The 14701-nt window shown below is 34.8% G+C and overlaps 1 protein-coding gene across 4 annotated transcripts in view; it reads right to left on the reverse strand.

Annotated features, from left to right (window-relative positions):
- CYLD (CYLD lysine 63 deubiquitinase) overlaps nucleotides 1-14701 on the reverse strand; it is a 62250-nt gene that overhangs the window by 35806 nt on the left and 11743 nt on the right. The window lies entirely within an intron of this gene.

Below are 14701 nucleotides of genomic sequence, written 5' to 3' on the forward strand. Positions count from 1 at the left end.
CAGTCCCAAAAGACCGTAAGCTTTGCGGTAACCTGCAAGCTCTCAAAACCCCATACTATGGGAATGTTTATGGAGACTTCATCAGATAGGCATGCTTGATTACTAACTCAATTTCCAGCTCCTCTCCCCTCTCCAGGGGATGGGGCTGTGGCTGAAAGTTCTAATCACGGCTTGGTCTCTGTAGTGACCAGCCCTCCATCCAGGAGCCCACTAAGAATCACCTCATAAGAACAAAAGACACTTCTATCACCCAGAAAATTCCAAAGGATTTTAGGAGCTCTGTGTCAGGAACCTGGGTCAAAGACCAAACATTAGCAAGACTCAGGGGCAGACACATATATATATATTATACATTTATATATATTGTATATACATTATACACACATATAATATATATAATGCATATATATAATATATATTATACATATATAATATGTATTATTCATATATAATATATATATATTATTTCTCACTATAGAATGGAATACTTCTCAGCAACAAAAGGGACACGTGGATGAGTCAACAAATAATTACGTTGAATGAAATAAGTCAGACCAAAAAAAAAAGAATACATCCTGAGTTACTCCATTTATATAAAATTCTAGGAAAATGTGAACAAATGTACACTGACAGAAAAAAGATCAATGGTTGCCTAGATTTTGGAGGATGGGACACGCAGATGGAAGGAAGCAAACACAAGGGGCATACCTCGGGGTGATGGACATGCTCACTATCTTGACTGCGGTAAAGGTCTCACTGGTCTACACATTCGTTAAAACATAACAAACTATATACTTAAAATATGTGCAGTTTACTGTATGTCAGTTAAAACTCACTAAAATTGTTAAGATTATAAAAAGAAGGTACAAAAAAGTGTATAAAATATGCAAACACTGAACAACAAAGAAACGAATTAATCAAGAAGGATGCAGAAGATAATTAGGTAGTTGGGGGGCAATGCTAGGAGGAAAAGGCCTCATACACCCTTTGAAAATTCTGTGCGAACATGAATGTACTACATAATCTGAAAAACAAAATGAGTATTACATTCCTAACCCCCAAAACTAAAAAAGACAACACAGATTGGACTAAAAAAAGCAGAAATTTAGGGGAGGCACTAATTGATATGCTTCATCACAACAGGTTTGAGAACCTGAATATAATGTCAAATTAGATTATGTTAGAGGTTTTTAACATTTAAAACAGTAACAAACGGGACTTCCCTGGTGGCACAGTGGTTAAGAATCTGCCCGCCAATGCAGGGCACACAGGTTCCATCCCTGGTCCAGGAAGATCCCACGTGCCGCGAAGCAACTATGCCAGTGTGCCACAACTACTGAGCCTGCACCCTAGAGCCCACGCGCCACAACTACTGAAAGCCGGAGCACCCTAGAGCCTGCGCACCACAACTACTGAGCCCACACGCCACAACTACTGAAGCCCGCACTCTCTAGGGCCCGTGTGCTGCAACTACTGAAGTCCGCATGCCTGGAGTCCATACTCCACCACAAGAGAAGCCACCGCAATGAGAAGTCCAGGCACCACAATGAACAGTAGCCCCGGCTCGCCACAACTAGAGAAAGGCCGTGCACAGCAATGAAGACCCAACGCAGCCAAAAACAAATAAATTAAAAAAAAAAAAAAAACAGTAATGAAGAGATGAAAAACTCTTAACAGGCTGAAGACTCCTGCATTTTTAGTCAATGGTATTCTTCAGAAGCCTACTGTAACAAGCAACTGAATAGGATGAATTCTTTCCTAATCTCATCAACTGTTCAACCACTTCCAAAAAAAATTTTTTAATGCTGTAAATAATTTTGTCCTACGAGTGAAGGTAATAGGGCAAGAAAAAAAACTAAGAAACTAAATGAGATTATGACTATTTTCTTCTCTCTCAAGAAATGGGTGTTAATGATGACATGAAATATAGATGAAGACCTATTTAAATAAATGAAATTAATTTTCGTTTAGACAACATTGCTTTTTAAAGTCTATTTGCAGGCTTTATTTTGTTGGCAAAAAAGTATAATTGGTGTATTATGTAATAAAAGCTGGTATCATTCCTAATTATCTTCTATTCATGGTTTATGAAAATCAAGGTTTAAAAGAAAAAAAAAAAGCATTCTTTGCCTTGCCTGTCACACTGCTCTGAGAGCCAGTAACAATGACAATGATTGCCACTGATCTATAAGATCAAAGTTTGCCTGACAAGTGATTCCTAAGAGATTCATGTAACTAATTTTCATTATTTTAATCTTACATCACTATTTAAATAAAATGTAATTGTAAATGTTTTTGAAGATAAATACTACTAAAGATGAATTCTTTGTGAGGTTATATATACTTCCATCACATGAAAAATAGAAATGGTAGCTTTTTCTTTTCTTTTCTTCTTAAGTGCTACTGTAGAACCCAAGATCATTTACATTTCAAACCAAATCGAGATATGGAAAAAGTATACAGAAAGAAATACAGCTCTGGAGTTGGAAAAAAAGGGGGTGGGGGCATTTCAAATCTTTATTCTACGGCAAACTGAGAAAAACACAATTAATATACATAAGCCAACCTTATATTTCAGGTATCTTTTTCTTTCTTAAATTATAATACTGAACTAATGATTTCCCCAGCCTCCCAACTTACTTGATATAATGAATTATATTTAGTTGTAAAATGGAAAATTCAAAGAAATTCAATTAAGGTACGTAAAAAGGATGGTTATACTAATAAGGTTTTGAGCTTTCAAAAGTACCCTTTGGACATTTAAAATAAAAAAAAAGGTAAGAAAGAAAGAAAAAGAAATACCCACAGAGATATTTGATTTGGTAAGACAAGTTAAATTACATTTATCCATGTGGTTCTGGTGAGACAATATTAGCATAGAGTTGATTATTCCTGTAAGAATAAATAATGAAAGAAAATTGATTTTACAAGGGATTCCCCTTAGCTATCCAGCAAGTTACATTATAAAATTAGCATAACTCACAGAATTTGCTTATTAGGAGAGGGCTTCTCAACCTCGGCAAGGCTAACATTTCAGACCAGATCTTTTTTTGTGGAGGGCTGCTTGCTGCATTGTAGGATGTCTAGCAGCATCTCTGTCTCTATCCCCTAGATTCAAGCAGTACTCCTACCCCAGATGCGTTGATCAAAAATGTCTCCAGACATTGCAAAATGTCTTCTGTGGGCAAAATCACCACAGGTGGAGAACTACTACTGGCTTACAACTAAAATGACCTTCTTATGAAGGTTTTGTACTAATGCTAAAAGTAAAAGTAAGGGCTTCCCTGGTGGCGCAGTGGTTGAGAGTCCGTCTGCCGATGCAGGGGACACGGGTTCGTGCCCCGGTCCGGGAAGATCCCACATGCCGCAGAGCGGTCAGGCCCGTGAGCCATGGCCGCTGAGCCTGCGCGTCTGGAGCCTGTGCTCCACAACGGGAGAGGCCACAACAGTGAGAGGCCCGTGTACCGTAAAGAAAAAAAAAAAGTAAAAGTAAAACAAAACAAAAAACTTAAAAAATTGCTTAACATACCAAAAAAAAAAAAAAAACAGTAAACTGACAGTCTAAAAAGAAAAAACTGCAATGGATACCAATGCATGGATGATTCTGATGTTGTAATTGGCAGATAAGAATTGTAAAGAGGCTATTATAACTGTGCTTAATGAAGTAAAGAAAAATATGCTTACAGTGAAGGAGAAGATAGGAATATCTCATCAGAGAAATAAAAACTAGAGAAACAAAAAAAGGAACTGGATGGAAAGTCTTAAAATACTTTTAAAAACTTAAAAATACAATATCTCAAAACATAATGTATTGGATGTGTTAAAAGCACAATGCGGATAAAAGAGGGGGAAGTGAATAAAATTGAAGGTAGAACAATAGAATTATCTAAAGAACAGAGGGACTAAAATTTGAAAAAAAATTAACAGAACCTTAAGGATAAGGGACAATACCAAAAATTTTGACATATATCAAATTGAAGGTACAGAAAGAGAGAACACTGAAAGGAACAGAAAAAACATTTGAAGGAAAAATGGCTAGACGTTTCCTACTTTGTTAAAAATATAAATTTACAAATCCAAGAAGTTTAGCAAATGCCAACCAGGATAAAGATGAAGAAAATCATTCTAGGCACATCATAGTTAAATGCTGTAAGCCAAATATAAAGTCTTCAAAGCACACAGAGAAAAACAACATATTACATTACATACAGGGTCACAATGATTCAGGCTACTGATGACTTTTCATCAGAAACTATGAAGGCCAGAAAAATCACAGAAAACCAACTTTATAGCAGAGTTCTATATATACCCAAAATATCCTTCAAATATGAAGGCAAGATAAAGACATTCTCAGACAAAGAAAATTAAGAGAAATTCATTTCTAGAAGACTTCACTTCAACAAACACCACAAGAAGTTCTTCAGGATGAAGGAAAATGATAAATAGATGCACAGATCTTTTAATTCTTTAAAATATAAATGATTATTTCAACAAAAAATATAACATTTTCTTGTGCATTTTTAAAGTACACAGATGTAATGTACATGACAATTAATAGCATAAATAATGAGGAAGAGGTAACTAGATTTACATGGTTACAAGGTTTCTACACCTTATACTGATGTATATAATTGGCACAATATTAACCCGAACTAAACTAAAACATAAGGATATATACTATAATCCCTGGAGAAACCACTAAAAGCAATATTACAATGAAATATAGCTTTAAAACCAATATATTAATTAACATATAATTCTTAAAATTTTTCAAATAATCTACCAAAAAGGTAGAAAATGACTATAAGAAGAATGAAAAACAGAGGGACAAATAGAAAACATAATAAACAGAAATTACTTTAAGTGTTAACACATTAAACACAACAACAAAAAGACAGAGATCATCAGAATGGATTTTTTTAAAAAATGACATGCTGTCTAAAAGAAAACAAGTGGGATAGAGTGGGAAAATGGAGTAAAGAAGGTGGGACGGGGGGAAACATCTCAATCCAAAAAAACACATTAGGGATAGGGTAGATAAAGTAGGACAAATAGAAAACACACAAGATGGTAGAAATAAATCCAACTGTCAGCAATGATAACTATTAATAGATTAAAATCTTCAGTTAAAATATAAAAATTGTCAAACTATATTAAGAAACCAACTATATGTGATTATAAGAGACATAACTAAAACATAAATCATGAAAAAGAGACATACCTGGAAAATACTAACCAAAAGAAAACCTATCTATATCATACAAAACAGAATTTAAGGCAAAAAAAAAAAAAAAAAAGAAAAAATTACTGGAGATGGAGGCAGTCACCACATAATGAGAAATCACTTACAAGATATAACAATTCTAAATTCTAGGTACATAAAAATTCTAAACTTGTATGTAGCAAATAACAATTTCAAAATTAAAGGAAACACTTATAGATTAAGAAGAAATTAACAAATCCATCATCATATGAGGATGTTTTAATATACCTTGTTCAGTAACTGTTAGACCTCACAATTAAAAACTCAGTAATGATACATAAAATTTGAATAGCATAATAAATTAGCTTGACCTAAGGGACATATAAAATATGCATGAACTACATGCAACTACAATTGAAGAAAACACATTCTCTTCAAGTACACACAGAACATTTCTGAAAATTGATCACGTACTAGGCCATAAAGCCAGCCTCAACAAATGTCAAAGGATTAGTATCATATTCTCTCACCATATCAATCAAATTGAAAATTAATAACGATAAAAACAGACACCTGAAAATTTTTAAAGTACATTTTAAAATAGTTGATGAATTACATTAAAAAACTCATGAAGGAAATTACAAAACACTTCAAATTTAATGGTAACAAGATAACTATATATCAAATTTTATGGAATGTAGGTAGTTGGGTACATAGAGAGAATCTATAGCCTTAGATGCTTTACACTAGAAAAAAAGACTAAAAATTAACAAGCTAATAAGCATTCAAACTAAACAGTTTAGAAAAAAATAGAATCCACAAAAAGTCAAAGAAAGAATAATTTTTAAAATTACTGAAACAGAAAATCAATATATCTAGAAAGGATTAAGAAATCCAAAAGATGGCTTTTTGAATAAATGAAAGTGAGAATCCTCTGGCAAGATTGTTTTTCTCTGTCTGCCTTATTTCACTTAGCATAATGCCCTCACAGTCCAACCACATTGTCATAAATGGCAGGATTTCCTTCTTTCTCATGGCCAAATAATATTCCACAACATCTTCTTTATCCATTTATCCGCTGATGGACATTTTGGTTGTTTCCATACCTTGGCTACTGTAAATAATGTTGTAATGCACATGGGAGTGCAGACATCTTTTTGAGATCCTGTTTTCATTTCCTTTGGATATACATCCAGAAGTGGGCTTGTTGGATGGTAGGGTAATTCTATTTTTAATTTTTTGAAGAAAAAGGCAAATACTGTACGATCTCATTTATATGTGGAATCTGAAAAGGACAAACTCAGAAAAACAGAGAGTAGAGTGGTGGTTACCATGGAGTGGCGGGGTGGAATGGTTAATCATTAAAAAAGAAACAGTGTACGATTCCACTTAAATGAAGTACTTAGAGTAATCCAAATCATAGAGACAGGAAATAGAACAGCAGTTGCCAGAGGCTGAGGGTAGGGGAGAGATGGGCGTTTACTGCTTAATGGGTACAGAGTTTTACAAGATGAAAAGCATTAAGGAGGCAGATGGTGATGATTGTTATACAAAATTATGAATGTGTTTAATACCACTGAACTGTACATGTAAAAATGGTTATTTAAGATGGTAAGTTTATGCCATATGTACTTTACCAAACAAAAATGTTTTTTTAATTTAAACACATGCATTTAAAAATTTTTTTTTTTTTAATTTTACCCCAACACTTTCCAAGGAACAGGCCCTTCCTGAGGCAAGCCCATTCCAGGGCACTATGTAAAAAAATCTTTAAACATGCAATGCAAATTTGTTCTTTAATTTTGAAACATGCAAAAATTAGCAAACTGGACCAAGCAATGCATGACTCATGATAAAAGTGGACTTATATCAGGAATGTAAGGCTAATTTAATATTATAAAATTAGCAGATTAAAAGAAAAGAAACATAGGACTATCTCAATATATAAAGAAAAAAGTTTGATAAAATTTAGGGACTTCCCTGGTGGCGCAGTGGTTAAGAATCCATCTGCCAATGCAGGGGATATGGGTTCAAGCCCTGGTCTGGGAAGATCCCACATGCCGCGGACCAGCTAAACCCATGCACCAGAGCTACTGAGCCTGCGCTCTAGAGCCCGTGAGCCACAACTCCTGAGCCCATGCATCTAGAAACTGTGCTCCGCAACAAGAGAAGGCACCGCAATGAGAAGCCCATGCACCACAACAAATAGTAGCCCCCGCTCGCTGCAACTAGGGAAAGCCCGCGTACAGCAACAAAGACCCGAGCCAACACAGCCAAAAAAAAAAAAAAAAATTCGATATCCACTCATGATAAAACTCTTTGAAAATGGGGAATAGTGGGTAGCTTCTATAACCTGATAAATGACAGCAACAACAATAAAATCCTATGATGAACATCATACTTCATAGTGCAATGCTGAAAGCATTCACTTTGAGATCAGGAGCAAGGCCAAGATGCCTCCTTTCACCACGTCTATCCAATATTACATTTACAGGGACACTAGGATAACAAAACCATATTTTAAAAATGAAAGATATAAGGATTAGAAGGAAGAGGTAAAACAGTATTTGCAGATGATAATGACTTGCTACTAAAAAGGTAATCTACAGATAAACTGTGAATAAAAGATTTTAATAAGATTGTTTATAACAAAACTCAGCATACAGAAGTCAACTGAGATACTACTTCACACCCACTAGGATGGCTAGAATCAGAAAGTCAAATAACAACAAAAAAATGAAGAAATCAGAATTCTCATACATTGCTGTAAAATGCGAAATGGTGCAGCCACTTTGGAAAACAGTCTGGCAGTTCCATAAATGATTAAACATGAGCTACCATATGACCCAGCAATTCCATTCCTAGATATATACCCAGGAGAAATGAAAGCATACATCCACACAAAAACCTGTACACGAACGTTTGTAGCAGCATTATACATTATAGCCAAAAGATGGAGGGAACCCAAGTGTCATCAACAGATGAATGGATAAACAAAATGTGATATATTATTACAATGGAGTATTATTCAGGCATAAAAAAGAATGAGGTACTGATACAAGCTATAACATGGATGAACCTTGAAAACATTATGCTAAGTGAAAGAAGTCAGTCACAAAAGAGCACAGATTATATTATTCTATTTATATGAAATGTCTACAATAGGCAAACATACAGAGACAGAAAGTAGACTGATGGTTGCCTAGGACTGAGGAGGATGAAGGGATAATGGAGTTATAGCTAAAAGGTACAGGGTTCCTTTCTGAGTTGATGAAAATGTTCTCCAATTGACTGTTGTGATAACTATACATATCTGTAAATACACTACAAGACACTGAATTGTATGGCTTAAACTAGTGAATTATATGGTATGTGAATTAGATCTCAATACAACTGTTTTTATAAGTAGACTGTATTTCTACTTATCACCAAAAAACTATTAGAAAATATGTTTTACTTTATAATGTATCAGAATACATGCAAGAAATGGAGAAAATTATAAAATTTTACTAAAAAGAGATTAAACAAATGAAAGGCTATACATTGTTCATGTATTAGAAGTTTCAATATAATAGAAATGTCAATTTTCCTCAAATTATTCCACAGCTTAACTGCAATTCCAATCAAAATCCCAACGGAACTCTCATAGTATTTGAGAAGCTGACTGTTAAATTTACAGTGAAGAGTCAAAGGCCAATCACAGCCAAGACACTCATTAAGAAAAAGAACAAGCTCAGGGTTTATTGTTTTGCTCTTCTGATGTCAATTAAAACACTTGGTTATTAATTTTAATAAACCTTTTTAGTTATTAAAAAAAAGAGAAAGAACAAGAAGGGAAATGTACTCTTACAGCTGTAAGACTTCTGCTAAAGCTATGATGATAAAGGCCTAGAGGTCTTAATGTAGAAAAAGAGTAGAGCACAGAAAGAGATCCATATATACATATGTTAAAACTTGATTTATACCCAGCAAGCATGGTAGAGAAAATTGGGTATATGTACCTCATATCCTACACAAAATAAAATCTAGGTGTATTATACACTTAAATGTGAAAAGCAAAACTATTAAACTTGTAGAAGACAATATAGAATAACAGGAAAACTCAGAAGAGCAATGAGACAGGACTAGGGCTCTTATTAAAACATATTATAAAGAATCATTAAAAACAATGTGGTGCTGAAACATGAACAGACAGAATAGAAAGTCCAGAAATAACTGAAGTATATGTGGGAGTTCAGTATGATGAAAGTGGCATCTCAAAGGAGGAAGAAAAAGATGGACTTTTTAATAAATGGTGTTGGGACAAGTGGGTAACTATCTGGGCAGGGGGCTGGAACCTAAATTAGATCCATATTTCACATCATACACCATATAAAATAAAAATGGATCAAAGAAATAAATGTAAAAAATAAAACCACAAGAGTACTAGAAGAAAACATGGAGAAATTCCTTTATAACCTTGGAATGACAAAATCCAGAAGCCTCTAACAAATTTGATAAATTCAGCTACGTAAAAATTTTAAATCTTGCATGACAAAAATCACCTAAAGCAAAGTCAAAAGACATTAAACTAAGTGAAATAAGCTATATACAAAGGACAAATATTGTTTGGATTCCACTTACATGAGGTATCTAGAATAGGCAAACTTATAAAGACAGAAAGTAGAGAACAGAAGTTACCAGGGGCTGAGGGAAGAGAGAAATGGGGAGCTATTTCTAAATAGGTATAGAGTTTCTGTTTGAGATTATGAAAAAGGTATGGAAACAGCAGTGATGGTTGCACATCATTGTAAATATACTTAATGCCACTGACCGTACACTTAAAAATGGTTAAAATGGTAAATCTTATTACATATATTTTATCACAATGTTTAAAAATGAGGACAATCAGATAAGCAAACAATTAAAAACACTAATGACAAATGAGGGTTAGGGACAAATGAAACAGGAACATTTGCATCTCATATCACAAAAAAGTTTACAACCCTAACACATAAAGAAGAAATTGGTAAGAAAAAAAAAACGATAATCCAACTTTTTAAAATAGACAATAAATATGTATAAACAGTCCACAGAAAGAGAAATACAAATTTCTCTTAATCATACAAAAGGATGCTCAATCACATTCATCACAGACATGCAAATTAAAACTATACTGAAATATATCCTTCACCTATCAGATTGGAAAAAAAATCTATGACAAGGCTATAAAAAAAATCCCCCTATGAAACCCTCCTATGCTGTTGGTGAGAATGTAAACTGTCACAGCCACTATGGAAAACAGTGTGGAGGTTCCTTAAAAAACTAAAAATAGAGGGACTTCCCTGGCACTGCAGTGGATAAGTCTCCACGCTCCCAATGCAGGGGGCCCAGGTTCGATCCCTGGTCAGGGAACTAGATTCCACATGCATGCCGCAACTAAGAGTTCGCATGCCACAACTAAGGAGCCCACATGCTGCCTCCCACAACTAAGACCTGGTGCAACCAAATAAATAAATAAATATTTTTTTTAAAAAACTAAAAATAGCGCTACCATATGATCCAGCAATCCCACTCCTAAGCATATATCTGAAGAAAACTCTAATTCAAAAAGATACATGCACTCCAATATTCACAGCAGCACTATTTACAATAGCCAAGACATGGAAGCAACCTAAATGTCCATCGACAGATGAAAGGATAAAGAAGATGCAGTATCTATATACAATGGAATATTACTCAGCCATAAAAAAGAATGAAATAATGCCATTTGCAGCAACACAGATGGACCTAGAGATTATCATACTAAGTGAAGTAAGTCACTTAGTATGATAATCTCTAGGTCTCAGACAAAGACAAATATCATATGATATCACTTATTTGTAGAATCTAAAATATTATACAAGTGAATTTATTTGCAAAATAGAAACAGACTCACAAGACATAGAAAACAAACTTATGGTTACCAAAGGGGAAAGGGGGTGGGGAAGGGGTAAATTAGGAGTTTGGGATTAGCAGAAACAAACAACTATATAAAATAGATAAACAACAAGGTCCTACTGTATAGCACAGGGAACTATATTCAGTATCTTGTATTAAACTATAATGGAAAAGAATTTGAGTGTGTGTACACACACACAAACACACACACATGTGTGTGTGTATATATATATATATATATATATATATATATATATATATATGTAAAACTGAATCACCTTGCTGTACACCAGAAACACAACACTGTAAATCAACTATACTTCAATAAAAAAATAAATCACCCTCACACTCTGCTGGTAGGAATATAAATTTTTATATCCACTACTGAAAGCAGTTAAGCAGTATCTAGAACAATACAAATGTATACAGGTTTTCACCAAACAATCCCACTTCTGGGAATTTATCCTATAGATAAGTTAAGCACATGTGGAAAATATATATGTACAAGGCTATGCAGCATTGTTTGTAATAGTAAAAATTAAGAACAATCCAAATATCCATCAATATGAATCAATAAATTATGGAACCACAATACAACGGAAAAATAAACACTGTAAATAATGAGAAGAACCTCTCTATTCAGATATACAAAGAGCTCCAAGATATAGAGTGAAGAGAATAAAGCACGTTCAGAACAGCGTAAATACTAAGTTTCATGCCTAAAAAGGGAAGAAAGACTATTTATATTGTGTAAAGAAACTCTGGAAAGATATACAAGAAACTAAAAAAAATAGTTACTAATGGGAGGCAAGGAGAGGAGTGAGGGTGCAACTGGAGCAGAGGGGATAAGAATGGAAACAAGATACCCTCCTATACTGTTTCATTATTTTGACTTGAGCTATGTGAATGCATTTCTTATTAAAAATTATTTTAGTAACTTGATAGTTACTAAACTCAAGGGTATTTGTATTGGTCAAAACTCAAATGATACAATGTATATTTCATTACATGTATGTCTTTTATCTCAAAAGGAAAAAAAACCCTAAATACTTATCTCTAGCTAATTATATGCGCGCTGAAGTATTTAGGAGGAAGTGTACTGATGTCTGTAACTTATTTTGAAATGCATTAAAAAAATGGTGGATCAGTGCATGGATAGAGGGATGGATAAATAGATGATAAAGCAAGTACAGAAATATTAAGTGTAGACTCTAGGTCACAGGAATAGGGATGTTCAGTATAAAATTCTTTCAACTTTTCCATATGTTTGAAATTTCATAATAAAATGTTGAAAAAATATTTCATTAAAAGTTTAAAATAGAGAACTCATAAATCAATAAATAGACAAACAAATCAACAGAAAACTGTGCAAAGACACAAACAGGTATTTAACAGAAGACACAAATGTTCCATAAACATATGAAAAGTTATTCAACCCTACTTGTAATCAGGAAACTACAAATTAAAACCACCTTGAGATACCATTTCCCAAAGGCATCAGATTGGCAAAAATGGTGGTGAAGTGGTGAAGAGGATATGGAAATACGCAAAACCCAAACATCCATTCACATTAGAATGGGTTATTAAATCATTAAGTATTCACACAATGAAATATACTATGAAGCAGTGAGGGTGAACAGACTACTAACACCATCATCTACAGGAAAGACTCCCAAAATACACTTTAAGTAAATGATGCAAGCATTAAAGAATACAATCACTGTGACTCTGTTTATACTAAGTTTAAAAACAGGCTAAACGGGGCTTCCCTGGTGGCGCAGTGCTTGAGAGTCCGCCTGCCGGTGCAGGGGACACGAGTTCGTGCCCCGGTCTGGGAGGATCCCGCATGCCGCGGAGCGGCTGGGCCCGTGAGCCATGGCCGCTGAGCCATGGCCGCTGAGCCTGCGCGTCCGGAGCCTGTGCTCCGCAGCGGGAGAGGCCACGGCGGTGAGAGGCCCGCGTGCCGCAAAAAAAGAAAAAAAAAAAAACAGGCTAAACAATATATTATATACCACCTCGATATACCACCTCAATCCAAGCCACCATCCTCTATCTCTCATATGGATAATTGCAACAGTCCTCCTTCTGATTTCCGTTTTTGCCTTCTAACACGCAGCCAAAGCGATCATTTAAAAACGTAAGTTAGGGTTAAGCTGTCCTTCACTCAAAACCCACCTGAGCTCCCCATCTCCCTCAGAGTAAAGCCAAGAATCCATACACCAGCCCACTTGGCCCTGCCTGGTCCAGCTCCACTACCTCTCCTATCACTCTCCCTCATTCAAGCCACAATGAACCCCTTGCTATTCCTCAAGCTGGCCAAGTCCTCAAATCTCCTTCATGTCAAGAGCTCAAATGTCACATTAGAGAGGTTCACTAGGACTACCCTATATAAAGTAGAAAAATCCCACCCCTCACAACCCAGCACTCCCCTTCCACCTTGCCTTGTCATTCTCCATGCAATCACCATCTAATTGACCATATGTCTTATTTATTGTCTGTCTTCACTCACTAGCATAAAACCTCCATGTGGGAAGACCTTTTACCTGTTTTGCTTCCTACTATATCCTCAACACCTAAAAGAAGCCTAAGTAAGGCTTTAATAATATTTGATGAAGGAACAACCTTTTACAAAACTGCTTTTTAAACAATAAGCATTTATTGTAACATTAAAAAGTATTTTGATTTATAAGATCACAAATTGTGTTTTTCCATAAGCAGTCATGAAAAGGTAAATTAAATATTACTAGGTAAAATACAAAGCACATGTATACTTTCCACTGAATGTAAACCATTTGTTTCCAAAGAGAAGCAAAGAAACAGCTAAGAATCCAATGTGTAAGAAATTAAAAACTGATTTCAAAGAAGTCAAGGAAAACCAAGTATGTCAGAGTTTACAAAGCAAAATCAACATAAAGCTATCATTTGAATCCCATACCTCCAACTAAATTAATGTACTCTTGCTGTAAGGCTAAAAGCTAACGTAGAAAGCATTTCCTAACTCAGCAAAACAAGCATTTATTACTTGCCAAGCCAACAGGGAAACAGGAAGGACAAAGAGGGCAGGCTAGAAGGAATCTCAAGGATCACCTAGTATTAGCCCCTTCATTTTTACAAAAAAAGAAACTGAGGACCTGAAATGACCTTTTGAGTTTTGGGGAACTCAAAAGTGTTATGTGTCAAAATCAACAATAATGAAATAACACTGGAAGCAAAAAAAAACATTTTGTTCAGTTGTGATCCTTGCTATAGTAAAATTCAGCTTTTAAAGAATTAAAGACAAAATACATCTCCATGGAAACAATATTCCCAAGTATACATGTGAGGCTGAGAATCATGTTCTTCTATGCAGGGCTTCATATCCTAAGTACACACACAGGATGTGGGGTGAGGAGGTACTGAAAAGGTCAGAGCTTTATAATCAGACAAGTCTGGATTTGAATTTGGGCTCTAACAGAATCAACTAGGATGTTACTTGATCCTAGTCAGTCTTATCTCTATCTAATCCTCAGTTCTTTATCAGCAAAATGGGGATAATTAAGACCTACCTTATAAGTTTGTCAAGAATGTAGAAACTAATTA

This window comes from Stenella coeruleoalba (genome assembly GCF_951394435.1).
Source record: "Stenella coeruleoalba genome assembly, chromosome: 20".
NCBI lineage: Eukaryota > Metazoa > Chordata > Mammalia > Artiodactyla > Delphinidae > Stenella > Stenella coeruleoalba.